Here is a 27,678-nt window from a genome sequence, read left to right on the forward strand (position 1 = left end):
GCATCTAGGTCAGTGTCAGTGAGGTGTATCAAGAGTTAGTTTCGAGAGGAGTAAGTTTTATTGAGTATCTATAGGTTATTACGCTTCAAAAAAAATGTTTCAAATATTATTTGGGACACTTTTCTCTATCAGAGATTCTATCGACATTTTTTCAATTAAAATATTCAGTTCTGTGTTCGAAGTTTCTGAGATAACAGTTATTTACTGAGATACAGTAATTCACAGTTATAATGAACTCATTACAGCATTGTTTTTCGTTTTGTGGTTGTCTACACTGACTTCCGATCCTATAAAATTTCAACACACGTCAATTGTCAATATAACATAATTTGGATATAGTGAAATGATTTGCAACATTATTCGCAATTTCTCTTAATTCTGGTGGTGTCAATTCGATTTCGTCATACATAATTCACAAATTTAATGCGTAATTTTAAATTATTTGAGAATTCAGAACGTACGTTTCAAATTCCGTAATCTGACAATTTTCGTAACAGTCACACCAACTGCCAAAATACAATATAAAAGTCACTAAGATGTGTACTCTGGATTTTTCATTGAATTTCGACAATATTTCACAAAACTTGGCTGAAACAGAAAAAATAATGTATAATACTCGTTGCAGAAGGCAATTCCTACCACTCATGCGTTCGAAAACTCGCTCTTTTGTCTTTTGTCTCTATCCCGAGGATTTAGTATTTCGTCTCGAGATCGCTGGTGGACTCGTCAGTTAGTTTAGGCCGAGGGGGTAATCACTCCGTGAAAAAGATACACCGATTTCGGAAATCATGAAGATTTCGGGGGATTTCGGAGGATTTCGAGGGATTTCGGAGGGATTTCGGATGATTTCGGGGATTTCGGAGAATTTCGGGGATTTCGGAGGATTTCGGGCGATTTTGGATGATTTCTTTATTAAAAATACGTGAATAATCGTTTAATGTCTGTGTTTTGATAAATGAACTTAATTTCACGGCATTCAGACAATTGTTCAATTCAGAAAAATTACATCCTCGAGCGGGACTCGAACCCAGAACCTCCCAACTCAAACTCGAACTAGTTATTCGGAGGTGGTGGTTCGAGTCCCGCTGGAGGAGGTACTTTTTTCCAAATTTAAAAATTGTTTGAATGCCGTAAAATTAATTTTATTTATAAAAAAATATTGCATCTTTGGAAATGTTGAACAGATAATACAAAATTTTAGATTTTCAACTCCTAACAAAAACAATATTATAGCAAATGCTCTATTTGTCAAATTGGTAATTTTGATAATTCGTAAATTTCATAGCAATATTTGAATCACCACCGAGATCCCAACAAATAACTGATAACTATTTCAAATTTCAGTTCTCAGTATGTTTTCAGCATAGAAAATGACCACAAAATATTTCCGAGGAATTCATAATTCGTCTTTGAGCATATTTTTTTCCTGTTTTTTATTGTTGTGAATGAATTATTTCATATATTAGCATATTCTTACCATCTTATAGACGTTCACTGTGTTTTGAGAAGATTTTATATTCATTCGCGATTTTCACGAGATACCTCTATCCTGAATAAATCAAATTTTTCGAACTTTTTCCAATTTCAAAAGTTCATAAAAAAAGAATGTAAGATGTGACAACTTTGAATGATACCGCATATTAAAGCAAAAATTTATGCTCTTTTTGAAAATCTAAACAATTCATTTCGATTCATTTCAAATTCGAAATACAAAGTAATATTTTTAACCTGAACACTTTAAATGGGATATTGAAGTAATTAATATCTCTGACTCAATCTCGGTATGTGTCAATAACATCCCAAATTTCTATAAATTCCACCCACAAGTTTGGTTATTATTTTGATTTCATTATTTCCATGAATATGAAAATCCCCATGTGCTTTCCAAGGAAAGACAGAAATTGATTTTTTTCCGTCGATCCGTACTCACCTAGCCCTACTCTACCTCTTATATTTATTCAATTCTTTTTTTTTTTTAATAAGAGTATGTACAATTACTTCCGGGACACCCTGTATATTCAGCTCGACCCCGATCTCCTTTGTATCGTCAAATTCAATGACCGCTTAGTTTCGAAATCCAAAACAATTTCTTCATCAGCATCTCTATCAGCTCATTGAAATCATAAATTCCAAATTTGCCTTTTTCCTCGTCTACACACTCTTCCAAATACTTCCACTTGATTAACTCAAGAAAAGAAAATCGTGCTAAAACTGTTACCTAACCTCTGAATATGTAACATAACAAACGTCAGTGCCTTAGCCACTGCGCACACTCCATTGATTGCGAGAAATGTGATTTCGACGGCGCGGCGATTGCGAGATTTCGACAGCGATTGCGGGATTTCGGTAGCGATTTCGGGATTTCGACAGCGATTTCGTGATTTCGGTAGCGATTTCGGGATTTCGGAGGTGATTTCGGGATTTCGGAGATGATTTCGTGATTTCGGTGGCGATTTCGGGATTTCGGATGATGATTTCGGGATTTCGTGTTTCAGAATTACATCGATTTCGGAAGTGGTTACCCCCTCGGTTTAGGCTGTCCAGCGATCTCTGCCTAAGCCACTCCCTCTCACACCTTCGTGGAGAGGTGTTTATGCTGCTCAGATCTTCTTTTTGTTTGAGGTCCGGAATTTACATTCCCTTCGCCTCTAATTTCATTTCTCCTATTTTCTGCTGTTGTCTGATCGGGAGGCTTTCCTCCCTACTTCATGTCACTTTTTTCTTCTATTTACTTCTTTGAAAGAGGTATTTCCTCTTATCGGTCTTTCTTACTTTAATTTGTATTATCTTTCTTAATTCCTTATTCTCGTGCTCTTTCAGCGTCTCTATTGTCTTCTTTCTTTGTTTATTGACTATTTCTTCAATAGTTTCAATTTTCAGTTCTTCTCTGATTTGTTGGTTAGTTATATACCATGGGGCGCCGCTGTTCTTATTACCGAATTTAGTGTACTTTGCAACTGATCATTATTATTGTCTTTCGTATTGTACCAGGTAACTCCTGCATACGTAATGCTTGTTATTAGCACTATTTTTATTATCTTCAGCTTGTGTTCTAAAGAAAGTTTACTTCTAGGGTTGAGCAATGGGTACAATCTGCCGTGCAATTGCCTTGTCTTTTTTCTGTTTTCTTCTATCTGTTTGTTAAAATTCATTCTTTCATCCAGTATTACTCCCAGATATTTTGCTTCCTTTTTTCATTCTATCGTCTGGTTTTCTATTTTGACGTTTCCTGCTTTCTCTTTCTTTACTGTTGTTCCTCCGAGGTAGATTGCAACTGTTTTCGATGTGTTCACTTTGAATCTCCATTTCTTGAAGTATTCCATCAGTGTATCTAGGTCTATCTGTAGCTGCCTAGTGATTGTTTTCCGCATTCTACTGTGATAGTATATAGTAAATAGTAATAGTAAATAGTAAATTTTATTCGCCATCAAGAAAGAATTACATGGCACGTCATATAAACACATTCAGCAATATTACATAATGAGAAAAAAAACATACTAATATAAATATAAACATCAGTTAACACAGTTTAACAAGTTAAAATTCAATCCATCAACACGCTGAAGATAACACAAGTCAGAACTCGAATCTCAAAAACTCGTCCACAGAATAAAATACGTTCTCCAACAACAAATTCTTGACATTTCTTTGAAGAGCTGACCCTGGCAAACTCTTCATAGATTGAGGAAGCTTGTTGTACAGTTTAATGCACCAGTAATTCACTGCAATTTGAGTGGATTTAGCTCTATGAAAATTGCTCCTGAACTCATCTCTGTGTCTGGTGTTGTACGAATGGCAATCGCTGACTTGAGTGAACCCATTTTTGTTTGAGTGAACAAATTTCAAGCACTCCAGAATGAAAACGGAGACAATGGTAAGTATCCTATGCTTCTTAAATAGTTCTCGACAGCTATGTGTTTTTGGTACACCACTCAAAATTCTTACTGCCTCCTTTTGTTTCAGGAAAATCCGATCAAGACCTGGACTATGCCCCCATATCAGTATCCCATATGTCGCCACAGAGTGAAAGTTGGAAAAATAAGATATGGCAGTGTCATCTGCAAACTGGGCTATCTTGCATCTATTCAGTTAATGCTGCATTACAAAGACACTTTTGAAACGGCCGGGCCCGAAGTAGTGTGGCGCGAATACCCATAGCGCCATCTGTGCACAGACACAGTCACTACAATACTATTTCCTATGTGTCAGAGTAAGATTATGAACGACAAGCGTGGTTTAAAATCGATGTATATTTCTGATCATATGCTCATACCCTTACTTTGTGAACTCAACCCTGACGATCTACACCCCTATAGAGTCTATAAAGCACATTTGAAAAGAGAAATAATCTAATTTAACTAGGGAAGATTGATGGTCCAGATAAATCCCTTTCAATGTATCTGTTCCGGAATTGAAAACGATATATTTTTCTGAGAGCACGTATCAATTTATCGCATTCCCATCTCGCTTCCGCCGGGGCTATATAGCACTTTCATACGCTTATTGTGAATAGTGGTGGTGGTTCTAGCGTCAAGAGGATGCCGGGGGCCATAATTCTACCCAGTATAAATTCTTTCCATACAATTCAAAGTATTCAAATTCTCATATCGATTGCATAGCTTTGCCGAGGCTCCCCTCGCCCTCCTTTTCTGGGGTAGAGGGGTGGAAGGGCACTGGAATCCTTTCAGGGAAGGGGTGGGGGTACTAGGAAGCGAGTTCTTTATGCGATTCCTGATCTTCTGGATCTAGGCCAAAAATAATTCGATATTTGTTGTAGTAGAATGTATCGCGATAGTTGTCCTATATTGAATTGGAAAGGAGGGCAGGATGTAAGGGAGGTTTTATCGGGATTCAATGAATTGCGATTCTTGCTATATGAGATTTTTTCCACTCTTCCTAAAATATCATCCAGAGTAACTTCTATTCAAGGATTTTATAATAAGAGGTATCATTTTGAATAGTCCGCTATCTAGAAAGCTTCCACTTTTGAAGTTGTCTTTCTTCCTTATTTGACAAGTAAAAACTACACCATTACTAAAAATGGAACAATACACGCTTCAACAATACAATGAAGTTGTTTAAATCTAACTGCGACTATGATGAAGAATCCAAACCGTGTGCGTTGCTCAAAATGATTTGAAAATACTGCTGTTGTAGCTCGTAGACTTCACAAAAACCCAGGTTTGTCGATTCCTCATCGATCTTGAAAATTAGTCATTCATACTTGAATCATATCAAGCTACTTGATTTTTAGCAGTTTTATTGTGTAGTTTCACATCAATGAAGAAATGATGAAATGAGAAGAAACCTTGCAAAATACATTTTTATTTATTCAACTCATTGTATAAAAGAAGCGAATTATCAACTTTTTTGGAATAGAAACATAAAGTAAATCACTATAAATCATAACAAAATGAAAAATAATGAAAAAATAGAGTTTCTTAATATTGAGAAACGTCCAGGTTTTGTTTGATTTCATTATTTTCCATCTAGGATCTAAGACACATGAGGCATCTTATAGATTTGTCGCCTAACCTAATTTGGGTTTTTGTAACTGTAAGAGCAGCTCTGGACAATTGTCTTTCAACAGGAGCTGAAAATGCTGGCGTTGATAGAAAATCCTTGGCCATTTTGACCCAGTTTGGGAAGATATTTCTGAAACCACCAAAATTTACCAATAGATTTCATAGAAATGTGACAAAACTACTAATAAAATCACACTGGCGAATGCTTCAGTCTCTCGGCGCTCTAGGAATCCTCTTATTTAGTCTTTGCGCGCACGAGAGTGCAGAAATATATGCTGTGCAACGCGTGCATATCAAGCTCAAATAATATCAAGTAGCTTGATATCAATAAATATCTAAAATCAAGTTAAATCAAGCTCAAGTGAGTAAATTTTCACGAGCTTGATTTTCAAATAAAGCAGTCGGTTAAAATGTCAAGCTACTTGGCTTGATGAATCCCTAATAATATACAGAAAAACTCAATTGCAAGCTTCGTTATGTTGTTAGCTCTATCATCAGAACTAGTAAAGCACAGAATGAGAAGAAAATTTCCCAATACAAAAACGGCGGAGCTGAGATTTTGGGTGTTGATATGAAATGCCAATTCTAAGCTGCGTACACATCTTCGTCCATTGAATTCAGTATATATATTTTTTTATTATTTTACTTAAATTTGTTATGATTCTGATGATCATCAATGCAGGAGTAAGCTTGAAATTGTTATTTCAGATCTCCGTCAGTTTCATGATCGATTTTTTTATGAGGCTTGAAATAAATGGTTATTTCATCAATACAATAATTCACATCTGGTATGTGGATCTGTTATGGATCAACCAATGTGACAATAAGAAGGCTAAATAACAAGAATTGCACTTTCATTGAAACAAACTGCATTAAACTTCATCTTCTATAGAGTTGCTTTCAAATTGTTTTCTATGCCTCGAAAAAGAATTATGAAAACCTAACACTAATTGACCCCAAACACTGTGGTTCCATGAATATATCATTATCCATGATAATTTCGACGCATACGAACGATGATTGTAAGTTATTCCCCAACGAGAATTTTTGCATTTAAACCAATCACAATTTGATTGACGTTTATTAACAATTCGCAATGGTCAGTCAATTTGCCTTTATCAATTATTGGATATTCTGCACACATACAGCAAATCTGACACTGCCCATCAAAGCATTGCAGTTTGAATAATTAAATTGGTGGTTATAAATTGTGGAAATCTATCGGGGAGAATTGGAATGAAACGTTCGCATTTCGATCATAAAATATAATGGTTGTGGTTTTGCGTTCTGCATAATGCGGAATAATGCCGGATAGATACTTCTCGTTACCAGATCAAAGCCACACTAGCGGTCATATTTGAGCGCTCGTTTGCACGGACCGTTCACGAATTTTAATTCTCTTATTGTTAACTGGGTAACAAAGTGTTTTGAACGCTAGTTCCTCGGTTAGAGCGCTCTATCACCTGCCCCGGTGATAATCCGCCGTTTTTTATTTATCTAGCGTTTTTGCTGATCTTTTCTTTTTAAAGTCGTTTCCACTTGGTTTCTTTTTTTTTCTCGGACATTTTTACCTACAATAAATTCCTGGATTTCTTCGACGCCGATGAACAATGCGTATTACTTACGCATTGTTCATCTGATTCTCACAATCACTAGACACTGCGTACGATCGATGAAAGATTACCTATCACACCACAAGATACAAAGGGCGGTAAGGCATGCAAAGCTTCGAAAACTAAATGGGATTGAAAACAAATCGGACCTACCTCATGTTTTTTTTAAGAATCAAGACTATATTTTTTCAGAAATATGATAGGGCGGCCACAAACTGGGCTGAATTGCCGTCCTTCAAAAAGAGGCGCCTGAAACAGTCGCTTCACTGTTTCACCCCTAACGCCGGCCCTGCAATTATTTATATATCAAGCTACTTGATTTTTAGCAGTTCTATTGCGCAATGTCACATAAAAAAATGGTGAAATGAGAAGGAACTTTGGAAAAACACTTTAATTTATTGAACTTATAATATTATATAAGAGAACCGAAAATATCAATTTTTTTGAAATAAAAACATAAATAAAATCACTATTAATCATAACAAAATAAAAATGATAAAAAAATTAAGTTTCTCAATTTTGAGAAACCTCCAGGCTTTGTTTGATTACATAATTTTCATAATTTCATAATTTTCCATCCAGGATCTAAGACACATGTGGCATCTTATACATTTGTCGCCTAACCTATTGCGGGTTTTTGTAACTGTATTAGCAGCTCTGGAAAATTGTTATTCAACAGGAGCTGAAGATGCTGGCGTTGATAAAAAATCCTTGGCCATTTTAGCCAAGTTTGGAAAGATATTTCTGAAACTACCAAAATCTACCAATAGATTTCATAGAAATGTGGCGAAACTGGCGAATGCTTCAGTCTCTCGACGCTCAAGGAATCCCTTTATTTAGTCAAAACGCGCACGAGATTGCAGAAATATATGCCCTGCGACTCGTACATATCAAGCTCAAGTATAATCAAGTAGCTTGATATCAAGTTAAGCAATAAATATCTAAAATCAATCAAGCACAAGTGTGTAATTTTTCACGAGCTTGATTTCCAAGTCAAGTAGTTTGTTAAAATGTCAAGTTACTTGGCTTGATGAATCCCTAATCGTACTTAAATGTTTATCTATATAGAACATGCAAATGTTTTAAAATTTGAAGAAATATATAAGTTATAACAGAAAAAAGTGAGGAATTCTCATTGTGTTTTTGATGAATACCCAACCATAGATCAAAATGTTCGATAATAGAGGCATCAAAGTTTGCTACCGTCAACGCAGGCGCATTGTGACCCCTTGTCGCCAGACATTAACGAATACTTGTTAAAGATGAAGTTGTAATATGACAGCCACTCAAATATGAACCCAATCAATAACAGCGTTGAAATAATGAGACCCTCCAACATTTTCGAGAGTCTCGAGCGATATACCACAATAAACAATAGAATGATTGATTACGAGAGATGAACATTGAGTGAGATCGCGATGTTGGCACACAAATATTCTTTTCACAAAAGCCACCCCCCGTGAATTATGTAAAACAAACGTCCATTCCCCTCGATAAAGGAGAGTACCCACGATGGGAGCTGACTGCTCAAGGCGGAAAACGGAACGTAAGACTATTATGTTATTTCTGAACACATGTTCGAAATTATTATAGGGAAATAATTGAATGCATAATGAAGAATTGTGATGAGTGCCAGCTGGGTGGTCTGGAATAGGTTCGAGATTTATGGAGAGGCGGACAATGGTGGTCAACGTGGACAAGGTCGATATTGAAAACACTTTCTAATAAGTAGGATTTTATCGGATGAAAGCGATCTGGCTTGAAGATAACAAAGAATGGATGAGGTGTGGAACTACGTTATTATAGATATGGCGATTGGATTTGTTTATTTATTAGAAGAAATCGAAAAACCTATAATTATCTATTGGAGCTGGTGTACAGGGTGTTTTTAAATTAGACGTGAACCTTGGTGGACGTGCTCATTTTCTGCATTAATAGGTTCCGAGATATTTGAGTCATCATAAAAGCTATCTAATGATGCAATGATATACTGGGTGTGTCATTTAAAATAAGGAGGTAGTAGTCTGTTTCTCTAATTCTGTGGTTATTCCGTTCATTCTTCCACATCTTGTAGAACAAAATCGTGCGAGAATATATCAGAAACGCACAGTTTTCATGGTTATATTTTATTATTCTATGTTGGTACTCCGAACTTTCCGCCACGGCTTTATCTGTCAATTCATCAATTTGCCTTAAAGAAATCAGTTCTGCCAACCAACATTTTTCAATGCAAAAATCACTAAAATATATTTATGGAAATATTTCATTAATTTCAATGAAAATGCAATGAATTAGAGAAAATAATGTATAATACTCGTACAGAAGGCTCATTCTACCACTCGTTCATTCCAAAACTCGCCACTTCGTGGCTCGTTTTTGAATTTTGAACTCGTGGAAGAATATCAATGCCTTCTGCACTTGTATTATAAATAACTATTCTGGTATAACCGGAAGTTGTATAGAGATCTGAAGATATTTTATGGAGAAAGATCATTGTCTCAAACACCAACATGCAAATTTTTAGCTAAAACTCATGATTAGTTTTCCATAAACGTCTAATAGGCCATCGGAGTGAATCACCCTGTAATTCACTTCGCAGAACATTATATTGTATGCTGTTGACGAAATTGGATATTGGTTTCAGTGAATTGACTATTTCGACTTCTTCAACTTCGCCTAAGTTTATTTATATAGTTATCATAGAATTCTTGAAGTATAATTATAATTCATTGTTAAAAATTCATACAAGAAAATTCACAATAATTATCCTTTCTGCAACTACTTTGAAGCTGTGATAAATATAACGGTTGCAGCGAATATTAAAAAAACTGGGATCAGTCCGTACAGTTATAATAACGATAATACCCAAATCCATCTAATTTATATCCTGAAAAAATCCTCATATTATAATGGAACACTGTTTTCCGTTTTCTTCTAGCTCAATTATTATGGTTTAGATCTAGCTAATTCCATCATAAATTTCAGTTTCCGTGTTAAACTCTTCGCCTAGCGTTTTACCGTCCTTTATTAAAATGAAAATTGCTATTTCAGCAGCTCAATAATGGACGTGCAATCAAGTGTGAAGGATTTAATGAAGTTAAATGAATTGCATGTTGCACGCTGGTTTCCACTTCTTAGGGAAGTAACTCTGTGATACCCATCTCAAACTCTTCAATATGATAGAAAGAATACTAAACTTGCCTCTTTCTCTACTACCTTGCATTAGAAAACAGTTTTTCACAAGTTCTTTTTCTAATCCACACAATTTTTATAAGCGATAATCGCTTATAAGTTGCCGTAACTTTTAGTTCTTTAAGATGACAACATAGTTGTCGAAACGATTCATTAAACGCTTATGAAGATTTTGTGGATAAGAGTGTGATTACAAGAATAAAAAATAAAATAAATATAATATATATAAAATAATAATAATATTAAAAAATAAAAATAAATATTCAAAAAAAGTAAATTGCGTTTGGATGATCGAAAAGTAGATACTTTGAACCATCCAATACTCAACTAATATTCTCTCTAGAGGTTCAGTAACCACAATCATTGTTCATCATTAACGGAGGATTCAATTTATACCTTCCAATTAAGTATCTACTCTTTTTCAGAAATAATGTTATTACATAAATACGTTGTTATTCATTATAATATTGCAGAAACGTTCTTTCTAAGAAATGATTTCTACTCTTACATTTTGCAAGTCAATTATTGTTGAGTAGAGAATAACTATCAATTCATGGAAAAAAATTTCCTTTGTATGAGTGTTAAATTCTCAAGAATAATCGATAGATTCTGTGCTGATATTGCTGAATCTATCATGTAATTTTATATTATTACCATCAACATAACTGATTTATAATTTTTTGTTCTAGGTAGGTTAAGCCATTCATCTTAGCAGTCTGACTTATTGGTATGTAAGACATTTTTCTCATGAATATTTCTCCTTTAGTTATTTCATCAGTTTACTATCACAACCATAATTATCAACATTATAGTTTTGTATCAGTAATTCTTTGAATTCTTATCTCAACAGAATGTAACTAGGCTACTATTCGAATGGATGGATCAATATTTTTCATTGCTGAAAACTTGTCGTTGAAGTTATTAACAAATCATAAGTACATATCAATTGCAATATAGAAATAGCATTGAATGTTAAAAAATTAATGTATAAAAGCCTTTAAAGTCTTAGGCCCAGTTTCACCAAACACCACTTGATCCCAGATTGATTAAACTCCGCTTGTTACTAAAGCAGGCTTAACAGTGTTTTCTGTTTCACCATGCATCAACCCGTCCGAAGATGATCGCGATTAACCAAATCGCGATTAAATAGTCAAACCATTTGGCAACGTTGTGAACAAAAAGTTATATAGTGTTCTGTATCGTATTATCAGTGATGACCACCATTGGCGCTAGGTGTCAGGTGTCATTCATTCATAACTCATAACATTTCAAATCATTTGTCATCTTGTAAACAAAAAACAAAGTTAATTTTTGCCGAAAATGTCGAGTGATGTGCTTCGAAATGTCGGAAACTTGCAGACGTTCAAAAGCAATTATCCCATTTCACAAAACCACACATTCTGGAAAAAAAACTATATAAGTAATTTTATTAACTTATTTACTTTTATCAACAAGTTTAACTGCTTCTTAAATAATATTTCAATCAAACATATCAATAAATTATTCTTGGCAATAAATTTCATAAAACACAAAAACAAAGTTTACGTGTATTTTGAATGAGAAATATTGAGCCTATACATATAGTCATATTTTGATAAAATTACCCCAAAAATTAGAAATTTCCGGAAAAAAAATTACATAGACAAGAGTTCCATACTGATAAATAATTATTAATCTCAACTTGAAAGGTTATAATCCTCCAAAAATGGCCGATTAGTGCTAAATCGCGATTGGTCGATTAAATGGCGCTTTGGAGTGTGGTGAAACGCTACATTACATTAATTTTGATCTAAGGCCTCACTTAAGAGCCAAGTCAAGATTAAAGCATTTGGTGAAACTGGGCCTTAGAGGGCCCTATTAGCAGGCTCAGTTCTTAATAATATAATAATAATAATGTTTATTCAAAATAAAGTAGTATAATAAATTGAATTGATCGTTCTTTACTCCTCCGAGACTAATTTTGTATTCATATATATATTTCGTAATTTTCGAAATATTTCATTCCATATTTTCTTGCGTGGATCACGAAATCCCGGATGCAAATAAGCATCTACATCCGAAAAGGAATCATTTTGACTCCAATATATTCAAATTTCCCCTTCAGAATCCCCCTTTCAGCTCTTGTATATAGAACACTTCTCCCCCCCTTGGATATTTTCACATATCTTACCTCTTCAAGATTCTCATTTCCATTTTCAATTTCTCTGCTCTGTTTCTCCCGAAAGGACACTCAAAGGATCCTTTCATCTCTCTGTGCATCTTATATGGAGGATATTCTTTTATTTGAGTAACATCAACAGATATTTCATAAAGTCTTTGAAAGACCCGCTTATTATACAGTTCATGAATATTATTTTACAAGTGCTAGCGTTTCACATGTAGCCAAGTAAATTTTGATCAACAATATTTTATGACTTTCACAAGATGAGGGAGATTTTTTAGGAATTCATTTCAGGATGATAATAAATTATGTGTATCCAATGTTTCTCAACGATGGCCTGATATGCTGAGTCATGATCATGAACTCGTTTCTACTGCTGCCTATCTGGATGAACATCTTAGGTCCTGAATTTCAAGTCGTGAATTCCATTGATTAGAAATTCACGAATTCGAAAATTCATTTGAAAGCAGCTTTCGTGGTGATTATTTGAATTTTCCACTGTTGTCATATCTATGTTATTGGTATTTGAGTGAACTTTTTATTTTTTTATTTCTTCTTTCTGTATATGAAGATAATTCAGTTTATATAAGATTTAGGTATCTAAATCCCAGTTTTAGATGAACAAATATAGCATGATTCCATTCTTCGTCATTATTGAAAATATTTGTTTAACCTCAAGGTTCGACTTCATTTGAGAATGAGTGATTCCTTGTGTTCATATTTTGAAGGTCATGTATGACTAAATGTTTGAAGATTTCATCAATACCTTCCTCATTTTATAATCATTTCATTCATGTGAATAGAATATACGGTAAATTATCGAATGACAATTTTATTCACTTATGTTTCGTTGAAAAAAATGAACAATTTATTCCTGAAAAAATTTTCCAAAGTGTTTTTGGGTGAATTCATACAAATTTCATTCGTTTCATGACTGCGTACTTCTGTTGTTCCAGAATCGAGTTTGATATAGAAAACACACTCTAAATATACGCTTCAAAAACAATTTTATTGACGGGGTCAACTAGCAATAATCTAACCAATTAAATAAAATTCAACTTGGAATTATTAGTTCCATTACATTAAATGACCTAAATGACAGGAAGAGCCAATAGAAAATTTGCATCTTGCTGTAAATCAACTTGAACTCAGATATAAATTGCCTTGTGTTCATTGTTTTTTTTTTCATCTAGACAAACAGTTGCGGCGTATGAGGTAATAGTTAATTTTCAACGGAAGAATTTATTGCTTTCGAAGAAATGAAATTTCGAGAATATGGATATAAGTCTCAGACTTATTTATAATGTTGACGAATCTACAATAGATAATGAAGTCTTGATTTGAAACATTGATATTTTCATTTTGTGGTTTCTATTTTCCAATTCCAATTTAAAAACACAGTTAATTGTTTACGCAAGAGGTAATTAAATTTCTATACCGATTAGAACACCTTGTAGAAACATCAATTTTAAAAAATATAGATAATTATAACAGAACATAATATGGAAGTACCATAAAAACATGAACGTTTATGCAAATTTAATGCAATGGCAATTTTTTATGATAAATCTAAACATTTATCAAAAGAGTAAATATGTGTAATATGTGTTGAAATCAGCATTCCATCAATAACTACAAAGTCTTAAACAATTTTTATATGGATAGGCGGGGAATTTTCCACTCATAAATCATAAGTTTTCAAATATTTAGTGGAAGTTCTGATAGTAGTGGAAAACAAATTATTGTTGAAGAAGATAATGATGAATTTCCGCATATTTTTTTTTCAAGGCTGAACAAATTAGTGATCGTATTTTCTGTTCAACAATTATTACATTGTTTTATTATACTCATTCGTTAAACAATTCATCTTTTGTACTATTTAGCTCTTCATTCCAAAAAAGGTCTTTTGAATCTATCGAAAAAAATTCTCAATTCTCCTAGAAAACTTTTCAGATTCGAAAAAGTCTGTACATTTACCATTCGCCTAGGCAATTCGCATCTTTTTTGAAGTCGATGAAAGCTTAATTTGTATAAAATTCTACCCAGAAATAGTTTACTCCACCGCGTTTATCTCACTGACCTAATTAAATATAAAAATAACTGTTTTTGCCCAATAGTATAGATTCGTCAGGTATACAGGGTGTCCCATTCAAAAGCTGCATGCAATCTAATACTGTTTGTTAAAAATTTTGTTTTTTCAATAGAAATTATACGATCACTTATAACATCTCTGTTTCATTTAGTTTTATCGGTACCATAATTCCATAAAAAACACACTGTAACTTTGTGAATATTCACTTTATAGAACACAAACTGCAGGTTCATACAAATTTGAATACATGCATACATTTGTGCTACAGAACTACCCTTCTCCAGGGGGTTGCTAGTAAAAAAAAGCTTTGTATCCCAGTTCATGTCCCCCTGTCATCAAAAAGTTATTGAGGGTGGACACTTTTAAATGAGACACTCTGTATATTTTCAACTAATTGTTTGATGAATCGTTTTTTTAATGACGGTTCTAAAAGTTATTTTGTATAATTCAAAAATGTAATTTGAATGGTTGCGTCTTTACATTCGAATTGAATTCATACAGAGTGTTTGGTAAAGATATGTCGAAAATTCGGGAGGCATTTTCTTCATTGAAATTAAGATCGGTTGATCCTATATTTTTTCTAGGAAAAACGGTATCCTCATTTGTTTTCCAGATTTGATAGCTTTCTAGTAAAAGATCTTCAATTTCTAGAGATAAAGTCAGAAAATAATCGAAGAAAATTTTCAGAAACTGCAGCAAATGATTCCTTATAACTGAAAAAAAACACCCTTTCTGAGTAACATCTCTATAAAATGCTGATAAGTCTTATTTTTCGACTTTGGTCTAAGTAACTTGAAATTGAAACAATTTGAAAAAAATTTGAGATAACAAAAGACATTAGTTTTAATCAAATAGTCATTTCCTGAATTTTGACAAATCTTTTACAGACCAGACATCCTGTAGAATGAAACAAATATTCCAGATAAAATTATCGTTCCGAAGATTTAAATCGATGGTGAGGAATATCAGTCACTAGGAACAGCTGTATACAATTTATTCAATGGCAACGTTTCTGAGCATTTAGCTCCTGCATCAGGCTAAATGCTCAGAAACGTTGCCATTCAATAAATTGTATACAGCTGTTCCTTGTGACTGATATTCCTCACCATCGAAACAAATATTCATTATTGGCACTATTGATAGACTCCTACTGCTGGTGGTTTTGGAATACTAAAATTGTCAATACCAGTTCGAAAGATTGGGAAATAATAACTCTTCCTGTAGAAAGGACAGCCGACAAAATAATATCGTATATTCCTGCAAGCTTATGCATTCTGCATCGCCTCTCCCTAGTCTTCTATTCATCAGACATTCTGTGGTCGAAATTGAAATCCCAAAATAAATAAAAATCGAACAAGTCTCGGAATTGGACGTTTGATTGCTGGCACAGAGATTGGGCATCACGTGAATATTGCAGATTCCACCTTCACGTGACACCGACATCGATGCATGTGCACTGTCCAAGTATCCAATTGTTCATAATTGATGTATCTATTAAGCCATGATTCTAGTCTGCTGGTCTAGTGTACACGATATGTTCACTAGACACCAAAGTTTGTCAGGGTCTCATCTTTCGTTAACGATTTATGTTCTTTTATCTACGACTGCTTCATTTTGAAGCTATTTGACCACTGCAATTGGCAAATTTGCGTTACGTAATGAAACTTATTTGAACAACTCAAATTTCATTACATAACGTATTTTTTCGAAGAAGAATTCAGACACTGAAAGAACTTATACTTAATCAATGACCGGCACTGCTTCTTCTAACAGGCCAATTGAAAAGTCCCTGGTCTATCATTGTAAAACATATTTTTTTGGCAAAATTCGTTTTAATTGTTCAACATAGTTGCCTTCGGGGGCGATACAGCGATTATAGCGATCTTCCAACTTTTCGATACCATTTTTCTCATGTAAAAATATTCGTGAATGATATGATGTACTCGCTCAGATGATATCTTCACAATGTCTGCTATCTCGATCAACTTCACTTTACGGTCATTCAAAATTATTTTGTGAACTTTTTTTATTTTTTCGTTGGTGACAGCCTCTTTTTGGCGTCACTAGCATTTGTGTATTAAATTGAATTGTTCTACTCACAATCAAACAATTATAATAATAATAAACGCAATTTATTGACCCAAGGGCCAAATGGCCATCGACAGTATTAGTCCTACAGCCAGGTAAATTTACAATAACTGAAATATAAGATTAAATAATGTTTGTAGATAAATAGTTTGAACATTTGGACGGAAAGCAAAAAAAAAAAAACATTATATTATAGTGGTGAATCAACTAGATTTTGAAGTGGTAATCATTGATTGGCATCTTCAGTGGGCAGGACTGTCTCTGAACTCCTCAAGATGTTCTCTGATGGTCTTTAGAGGATATTTTGCTCTGGGCATGGAATGCTGGTTTCGTTGGATTAAGTGTGGTTCCAGGATTTCCCAGTTGTTCGGCCTTTGGGCAAATTTCATGGACAGCTTCCTTATTCTATCTGCTATAGGCTCAACCTTAAGCAACTTATACAGCAATGGGTTTGGAGGATTGTGTAACGGATTATTCGGATGGCGAATTTTGGTTATTTTTCTCATTGCTGTTGTTTCTGCCGTTTCAAGTGGTCTAATGATTGGTCTCCTACAGCCCAAGTAAAGGTTGTGCCCATAATCTATAAGAGGTCTGCCTATACTTTTATAGATAATGGCTGCAGTCTGTCTGTTAATACCCTTATCCTTGTAGGTAAGACTGCGGAATATTTCAGCTCTGGAAATAACCCTTTTTTTAACTGAATTACTGTGGTATTTGAAATTCAGCTTTTGATCCAATTGAAATCCTAGATATTTTAGGTTAGCTTTAGGCTGTATGTTGTGCTGGAAGATTGTGATGCTTGGCGAATAACTCGTAATTTTATGATTGAATATTATTAACTCGGTCTTAAGGGGGTTCAATTGTAGTTTCCATTTCTTCAGCCATTCAATTGTAGCCTCTATTAATTCTTGTAGAGCATTAATAACTTGTGGTAGGGTTCGTTTGTACAATCAAACAATTTTTGTTATTTACCTATAATTTATTTGTTATGGAAAAGATCATTGAATTCATGGTTCTCAATAATGTTTGATGTATTTTCTGGATTGTGTACTTTGCTTCTCATCTCAGTTTCAATATTTTACTTATAGGTTATTAATTGAAATTAATGAATCAATATAACTCCTACGTGTTTTCATGAATGAAATAAATTATCTGATGCGTTGCTTATAGCTAGTTTCTCTCAGAGAAACTCAATGTATGTTATCAAGAATGATGGAAATGCGAAATGATTATGAATGGAGGAGATACCACTTTCTTCAGAAGAAAGATACAAACTTGTTAGTTAGTACGGAAATGGTGTCATCTAATAAACGACTCTTCGAAAGAAAGTAGCATATTCCTCATTAAATTATTGATGATTCTTTCGATTGTAACTATCAGTCATCTAATCAATAAAATAACATAGATAACGATAGCAATAACTCCAGAATCGATTAAAATTAACTTTAGATTATTCTAAATTTAATATGATTTTGAAATTGCTTTTATGGTGAGGAAATTGAAAACATACTTCATTGAAAAACGCAAAATGACATCAATAATTTCCTTGGATCCAAAGTAATAAACGAAATATTTGTATATTTACTTTTGTGTATTTTTTAAATGGTCGTAGAAAAAGTATAGTATTTCATGCAACTCACACAAATTTGCACTTGTTTGAAAAAGTGTGCGTCATTTTCATCCCTCAGAGTATTAATTATAAAAATAATAGCTTTACAGAATTCAGAAGAAAATTCAAAACAAATATCGAAAATAAAATTATAATCTAGTAACTTCATGATATTGAATTCTTTCAATATTGGTATATATATGCGTTATGATGAATAATGCAGTTCCCTGTATTTTTACTTGAATTTCCGCCGATGCAATGGATCTGCTGAATTTGCATGCCAATACGCTAGCATATATTGAAAATAGATTAAACTAGCATCAGGGGAAATTGAAAATATCGACGCTAGCATCATTCTGTATGATTTGTGTGTTGTATTGCTGCAGATTGTGAAATTAATTGGATCGAACCATCAGTACCAAATGCGCCATTCTGCTTTTGAAAGGATCAAAGTTAAGAAAATGTAGGATTGATGAAATATTCTTTTTCCAATTTTGACATTTATAAAGTCACACTTTTTTGAAGTTATTGACGTTTTGAAACGTGAAATATTTGACAACTGTAGATGAAATTAAGAGTAATGAACAGAGATAGAGGGAGTATACGCAATTTTTACATGTCCTCAACATGGTTAGATTACGTTGTCGGATTGTGATATATTTTCAAATCCACCATTTTACTATATCCTTATGAATGTATATTATATTCAATGAAATATATTTATTTGTGTGATTCCCGATTGAATATGCAAAATTGAATATTTTGAATCCCATATTTTCCTAATTGTCGTATTTATAATAAGCAGAATATTTATTATTTTCTGAATCTGAAATCCAAGGTTTGTCAACTTATGCTCTCCTATTGTCATCGGTTGTTTCACGTCGTTTAGCGCGCTTGAAGTTTGTTTTCTAAATTTCTGTTATATTTAGGTATTCATTTCAATATATTTTGAGTTAATATAAAACGTTGATTCACTATGGGACATAAGAAGTGCGTTCTTTGTGGAGAAACTCGCGAATTGAGAGAGATAGAAGAAAATAATAAACTCTTGTGTAAAATTTGCAGTTTTTTATTCATATGATATGAAAAAAAAATTATTTCTCCTCGAAATTCACTATCAATCAAACATTCAACTTTACAAAAATTCATTCATTTTATGTTCAAGTTGAATATCCTATATTGAGGCTATTTGAAAAAATTTAAGGCTGAATTCTCCTACAGTTTCTTTTTTCTGTCTTCTTCACATTCATTCTCCAACATTTTCCACTTGTTATGGAAATTAAATGCTCATGTAATAAGATTTATAGAAGGAAAGTAACGGTCTTTTATGTCTTCCAATTTAAAATGCCGACGTTTTCCTTGTTTTCCCCTGAAATATAACACTTACTCCACACTTTCAACTTGAATGAATACCCGTTTCGCTTTTGCTAGTATCTCTGCTGGTTGTAAAACTTTGTTCTTGTTGAAAATTGAATATTTTCAGACTGGGTCTGAACTAGAGAGTTTTCCAGTTGGAATTATAGAATTCGAAATGGTAATAATGGCAACTATTTTTGGCATTTCTCATGTTCGAGAAGTAATGCGATTCAATCAAGGAAAGATACACGATTCAACAAGGTTTAGAAACTGTAAAATGGTTTTATTCACTACTGCTTCATTTTGGAGCTATTTCACCCCTGAATTTGCGTTATGTAATAAAACTCATAACACAAATCAAATTTCATTACTTAACGCATTTTTTCGGAGATAATTAAGACACTTAAAGAACTTATACTTAACCAATAATCGTCACTGCTTATTCTATTTAGAATGGTCTCTTTGAATCACCCATTTCGACCAACCAGATCAGATACCTACAGAAAATTTCCCTTGAAAGGCATTGTTCACAAACCAACTTTATAATGTCAAGTGGTTGTCAATGTATTAAACATATTTCGATGATCTCAAGGCAATTGATATCAACTAGGATATTTTCAGTTTGGTTCAACGAAATTTGATCACAACTTTGTCTTAATATTTTGTTCATTATGGGCAATAGTAGATGAAACGTAATACTATACATGAGTGATAATGCATCATTAGTATACTGGTGTAATGGTATACATAACTCGTGCTAATTACTCATCTGTAACTTACCCACTCATATAGTATAATGATGGCTTCATCCAATTTGTATACTGAATAACCATTTTCAAAATCAAAGCTCGTTTGTGAATACTGAGAGAATTATAGACTCACTATCGAACCTATTGTGTACGAATTGAGGATTTAAACTTCAGAATGTGATGGTAATAACTCTGCTTCATTAACCTGAGGTTTATTTTCACCTATTCTGTATCAAATTTGTATGGTCTCAATTGAAAATTCGCACTTTTTCCAAGTTAATTCAGGCAGTGATAATAATTATGGTGAATATTTCCCTCCTGTCAAAAATTCTATGTATCTGGAGAACAATTATCGAAAATTACAGCGATAATTGCATTGTAGGAAGCGAAACTGCACTGCGATAATTGTTCTGTTCATAGATGCATAGTTTCTATGCATCTTACACAGTTCGAATCTATGGCAATTCCATTCTACATCAGTTTGACAAGTGATGTAACAGTTTATTCGGGAAATATTCCCCCGAATTACACTCGTGCATCAAAATGACCGGATAATTTCGCATTCCAGCGTGTTTTCCTTGAAAAACTGCATTCGGTCATTTTCATTTTTGGAGAAAGAGCCCTCCACCTTCGGTGTCGGGCTCTTTCTCCAAAAATGAAAGTTTTTATGACAACACGCTGTCATGCAAAATTATCGGTAATTTTGATGCACTTGTGCAATTACTTACGAATATTTCCCTCCTGTCAAAAATTCTATGTAAATGGAATGCAATTATCGAAAATTACAGCGATAATTGCATTGTAGGAAGCGAAACAGCACTGCGATAATTGTTCTGTTCATAGATGCATAGTTTCTATGCATTTTACACAGTTCGAATCTATGGCAATTCCATTCTACATCAGTTTGACAAGTGATGTAACAGTTTATTCGGGAAATATTCCCCCGAATTACACTCGTGCATCAAAATGACCGGATAATTTCGCATTCCAGCGTGTTTTCTTTGAAAAACTGCATTCGGTCATTTTCATTTTTGAGAAAGAACCAAAAAAAAATGAAAATGAACTCGTGCAGTTTTTATGACAACACGCTGTCATGCAAAATTATCGGTAATTTTGATGCACTTGTGGAATTACTTACGATAATTCCTTGGAACATGATGTATGTATACTTATAGTTCATATATTTTGGCAATGGCATAACGTCAACGCTCGAAGACAAATGTCATTGTCAGATTGTCAAAACAAACATTTCACTCCGTACAAAACAGAATTTGGATTTCTTTTTCTATTTTGAACGTTTCCCTATATGTATAGGTTCCTAATAGAAAATTACTTATGATTCATTCGAATTTTTACGAAATTCATATTTTAAATGAATTCTAGTAAACATGAGTAAGTATAGAGATGAGAATTCAATCGAAAACCATCAAATCGAATGAAATAAATACGCAGAATCATAATTCATCGGAAACAAGACAAAAAGTTGACAACACAAGTTTAGAAATAATCAGATTCTTTCAGATTCGCCATCCATGCTGATATAAAAATACTACATTTTCTTTCAAACCGTTTTAAATTATGATTCATTAATCCTGAATTGATGAAAAGTTGCATATTGAAGGCACCGATATTTTGTTTTATTTTTCAATGAGCATAAGTTCTATTGTCATTAACATAGTCATTTTCCATTTAACAACGAACCTTGAACCTGAAGTTTTATTCTCATTTTTTGCCCATAAGCAATCATTTTCCCTTCTGCTACGTTCCCCACCCATCTATTAAGTTAATTTTCAAACGGCCCAGTATATAATTTAAATTCCTATCTCCATTGTAAATACGCAAGTGGTTATTACAGAAAATAATCATAGTACCTAAAACTTTCGATGGATAAAGCAATACACAATCTTTATATCTTTTTCAGTCCACCTTCTAGATTCATTGTATCAATCATTGTACGAAATTATAGCTTAGGGGGCAGCGAGCAATGACACAGTTGAGTTTTTGTTTGAGTTTTTTGAACTAACTGATATTGAGGTAACTGTAAAGGTTCACCCAGTTTTTTCACAGCGTCATTTGTTGTAGGAACTACTTAGTGTTATTGCATTGTTCCTTGATCTGCCTGGAAGGATTTTACATCATCATCATCACATCAAATACAGGGTGATTCACCAGATGGCCTATTAGACGTTCATGGAAAGCATATCATAATTTTTGCTGGAACTATGCTTGTTGGTGTTTCATACAGTGATTATGATTCCTAAAATATTTTCTGATCTCTACAACTTTCGGTTATACCGGAAACAGACTACTACTTACTCATTTTGAATGGTACACCTAGTATATTATTGCATCATTAGATAGCTTTTTTGCTGATAATTTCAGCAATATGCCATACCTTGGATAAAAACTCAACGGTTCATGAGTTGATGGGATTCTTATGAAAAAAATTGTGGGGACGAGGACTCACATTTTTTTTAATATCTCTGCAGAAATAGTAATTTACGTAATAAGTCCGGAAAATAGGTTTTTTTTGGACGAATAGACAAAATTCCAGGACGAGCGTAAGCGAGTCCTGGAAGTCTGTGAGTCCAAAAAAACCATTTTCGGGCGTGTTGCGTACAATATTTTTTCGGCAACCATGTAAAATAACACTATCGCTGCTGCTTTCCATATTTTATTGTGATTGCGATCAAAAAACATGCAAATTTTTGACAACTAATTTCATATGAACTGTCAGCCGTTATCTCGGTTGCTATGGATTCTATGATTCTTTTCCGGCCTAGTCCGGGAAGTACGTACTTTCCGGACTAGGCCGGGAAATGCTACTTTCTCAGAGAAAAAGCGTCCAGGAAGTGAGCACTTCCCGGACGGTTGCCGAAAAAAGTTTTTTTTTGTGAAAACTCTTTTAATTTTCAATTCTGCCAATACGTAGTTTTATAAGACGGCGGTTTGTTTCAAAAATTTACAGGGTGTTTATAAGAAGATCATGAACTTGGAGAACTCAAATTCATCAAAACTCAAGATTTTTAAACTAGAACCTATATTTTTTATCAATTCAGTAAATTTAACATGTAAAAAGAGGGGGGTTACTCAAGCAAATCATATACCTATAATGAATACTTCAAGAGCTAACTACTACTACTACTTATCTACCTATCTGGCTTTTTACCAACACTACAGGCTACAGCAACAATATTTTCAGTTGTTCTTGCTCAAATTCTTCTACCAGTTCCATTATTTCAAAACGACTTAAGGGTGCTTTAGTTTTGCGAACTGCAAAATTTTCACCATTTTGTAGTGAATTTTTTCAACAAAGTCAATGATTTGTTGTAGCGTGTATCTTCCTTTTTCAGTAATTGCTTAGTTTAATTGTCGAATGTCCAAATATGACAGCTTCAAGAGTGACAGATAACTATTCAAAATGAAACATCTCATTGGAAAATCCTTTAGTATACCCAAAGGTGCTACACCTAGAATTGTGTTAACCTTCTTCAAGATTACTTAGAAATCTATTTTAGTATATGACGAGAATATTTTGTGGAACATTAGAAGAAGAAATACATGATGTGGAAATAACAAACCCATGCTTGAAATCAATTTCCCCAAAACGTAAGTTATGAATATTTCATTGAAAAGATTTCAAGGACTTCCTTGATTATTCGGTAGGTATACCAGGAAGTTAATATTTTATTAGAGTAAAACGTAATAAATCTTCTTCTAAAAATGGATTATTCTATTTATAATACGCGAAACACCTGGAATAGGTGATTTGCATTCTCACATATCTATGGGCAGATAAACAACTTGAGAGAAGTAAATAAAATGAAATGATAGTGCGCACAATATTACAAATGTCAGTAATAGTATATTTTGAAACAAGTTGCTGAATGGGCTCCTATTCCAACACGAATACGAAGTATAAGTGTTGAAATTGCCTTCTGTAAAGAGTATCAGACGATATTGTCTCTATGTCAGTCAAGTTTTGTGAGATATTGTCGAAATTCAATGAAAAATTCAGATTAGATATCCTAGTGACTTTTGTATTGTATTTTGACAGTTGGTGTGACTGCTACGAAAATTGACAGATTACGGAATTTGAATATGAGTCCTACGTTTTGAATTTTGTAATGATTTAAAATTACGCATTGAATTCGTGAATTATGTCTGACGAAATCGATTTAACACCACCAGAATTAAGAGAAATTGAGAATAATGTTGCAAATCATTTCACTATATCCAAATTATATTATATTGACAATTATTGAAGTGTGCTGAAATTTGATAGGATCGGAAGTCAGTGTAGACAACCACAAAACGAAAAATATAAATGAAAACGATGTTGTGAATAGTTCATTACGGCACTGTTTTAAGAACTGTAATGAACTCATTACGATACTGAAATAGAGAAAGAAATTTATATTTGGCTGCAGCAATTTTTCACGTTTTAAAGAAATTTATTTGATTATTGTCTAGGAATATATAGTTACAAATTCCATTTTTAATAATTTGATCTTCGATGTTGTTGTTTCAATCAAATGAAAATATTTATATTTCCACTCTAATTTGTTTTGATTATTTCAAAGTTTCATTGAATTTTTTCATGTTAGCTGAATGTTCCTCGATGTAAATTCATATTATTAAAAAAAACTTGTTTTGAGCAACAAATCATAATTAACACACATTGTGAAAGTGAAAGTTCATGAAAAGTAAATGTGTTTTATTTTCCATCAAGAATTGAATCCTGATACTAACTTTTGTATATTGTTGAGTTCTAATGGTGTCTCTAGAGACAGTGGATGTAATGAGCCAACTGAATATATTGTCAGACGCTATGTTGTTGGCCTAAATGGAAGAATGATTTATATCAATTGTTCGGAATGGACAATTTTCAAATATTAACCTCATAACGATATGAAATGAGCACATAACGGAATATCGAACAGAGTCGGGATATTTGTAATCAGATATTCGTGGAAACATAACAGGAAAAGATATATTGAATAAGTTGGAGTGGGTTAATTTACTGCCCAACTGCGTGAATTCAAAGCTTGCCAACACTCTGGGAAGGAAATTTAATTAAAAGTTGAAATTACTTTTTGTTGTAATTCCGAATTTTTAAATTCAACCAATTTTCATTTACGATCAAAGTTTCGGATTAATTAAATGCGATAAGATGATGATAAAACGAAATTACACTAATATCTTTTAGCCCCTTGCGATTGTGTTTCCGGAGAATCAGTTTGAGTTACCAGATTTCTGATTTACTGTTGTGGTTTCAGTTTCAAGTGCCCGGCAATTTGGGTTTTATTCACTCGATCGTTTTGCCTTCGACTTTACCGAAGGTAAAGGAAGCTTTTTAATCACTTTTGGTCTCTGTTTGAACATTTCCCCTCGAAAAATACAATTCAGACCATTTTGAACAGAGATATAGATGGTTCCAGATGAATTTCAGCTTTCTTTCTCGGCAAAAGTGAAAGTGGTGGAAAAATTTGAACTGTTAGGACAAGTGAGATATGTGAAGAATCGAAACCGTGTACGTCGCTTAAGAACAACTGAGAATATTGCTGGTGTAGCCCTTAGTTTTGATGATCGACAAACGACATTATTTTGCATGAAGACTTAGGTCTTAAGGCTTTTAAAGTTTAGTTAACACAACAAGAACATACAGCTGCAAATGTGCGAATTGACCATCGTAAATTCCATAAAAAAGATATGGTGCCGCAATCGTAGACGTGGTGGCCATTTAGCTGATATCGTTTATGGAATACCTTTTTCAATGAAATAAACATCCATTGTATTCTTTCAAAATATACCCTTTTTTCCAATATTTAAATGAAAAATCTCATTAGAAAACACTTCAATTAAGGAACCAAAGCTCATAGCTAACAGGCCAATTGAAATGTCCCTAGCCTACCATAATAAAATACATTTTTTGGCAATATTCGATTTTATTGTTCAACATAGTTGCCTTCGAGGGCGATACAGAGATTATAGCGATCTTACAACTTTTCGATAACATTTTTTGTAGTACGATTTGTCTTTCGCTTCAAAATAAGTCTCAGTTTCGGTGATTACTTCTTCATTGGCGCTATATTACTTTCAAGCCAGCATTCTTTTGAGGTCTGAGAATAGGAAAAAGTCGCTGGGGACCAGATCTGGCGAATACGGTGGATGCAAAAGCAATTCGAAGTTCAATTCATGCACTTGTGCCATTGTTTTCATTGATTTGAGACACGGAGCATTGTCCCGATGGAACAACACCTTTTTTTCTTCAAATGAGGCCGTTTTTAAACGATTTCATCCTTTAAACGATCCAATAACGCTATATAATAATCGCTGTTGATGATCTGGCCCTTTTGGAGGCAATCAAAGAATATTAAACCTTGAGTATCTCAGAATACTGATGCCATAACCTTGCCAGCTAACTGTTGTGTTTTTCCTCGCTTGGGATTCGGTTCATCATGTTCAGTCCATTCAGCTGACTGTCGATTAGACTCCGGAGTAAAATGATGGAGCCATGTTTCATCCATAGTCACATATTGACGCAAAAAATCAGGTTTATTGCACTTAAACAGCTTCAACCACTGCTCAGAGTCATTAACAGGTTGTTGCTTTTGATAGATTGTGAACTCACGCTGCACCCATTTTGCACACAGCTTTCTCATGTACAAATATTCGTGAATGATATATATTAGGTTGAGTTGAACAGAAGATGTACTTAGGTGCATCACTGGACTCCGCCTATTCTCACATTTTCGAGGTTTTCTTTTTTTTGTAAAATTATTTGATCTTGTATTGTGGGAATCAAGTCAATTATTATTATTATTATTATTATATGATTTACACGTTTTGATGATATTCTCACTATGTCTGCTATCTCGATCAACTTCATTTTACGGTCACTCAAACTTATTTTGTGATTTTTTTTTATTTTTTCGTCGGTGAAAGCCTCTTTTGGGCGTCCACTGCGTTCGCCGTCTTTGGTACTCATTTCTCCATGTTTAAACTTAGCATACCAATCAATGGTGGTTGATTTTCCTGGTGCACACCCCGAAAACTTTTCATCGAACCAAGATTTTGCTTCAACTTAATTTTTTGGCTTCAAAAAGTAATATTTCATCAGCACACGAAATTATTTAATTTTATCTTTTTTCAAATAACAAAAGTAGCTAGTATCACAACCCACATCTCACAAACTAATGGTCGGACTCCTGTCAAATTTTGACACGTATCGTTTGAAGGTTGGTACTGAATAAAAATCTTATGGATTCAATACTAGTACCGCCATCTGTG

At 33.6% G+C, this 27,678-nt stretch overlaps 1 protein-coding gene across 3 annotated transcripts in view; it reads left to right on the top strand.

Annotated features, from left to right (window-relative positions):
* The window catches only part of LOC123679792 (TOX high mobility group box family member 4-A-like), a 148,026-nt gene that overhangs the window by 86,640 nt on the left and 33,708 nt on the right, over positions 1–27,678 (top strand). The window contains exon 1 of one of the 3 annotated variants that reach the window (XM_045617279.1): positions 11,025–11,057. The exons of the other annotated variants lie outside the window; for them this stretch is intronic. The gene's annotated coding sequence lies outside the window, so the exon portion shown is untranslated. Of the gene's footprint in view, positions 1–11,024; positions 11,058–27,678 lie in introns of those variants that run through there. 3 annotated transcript variants of the gene reach the window in all.

This window comes from Harmonia axyridis, chromosome 5 (genome assembly GCF_914767665.1).
Source record: "Harmonia axyridis chromosome 5, icHarAxyr1.1, whole genome shotgun sequence".
NCBI lineage: Eukaryota > Metazoa > Arthropoda > Insecta > Coleoptera > Coccinellidae > Harmonia > Harmonia axyridis.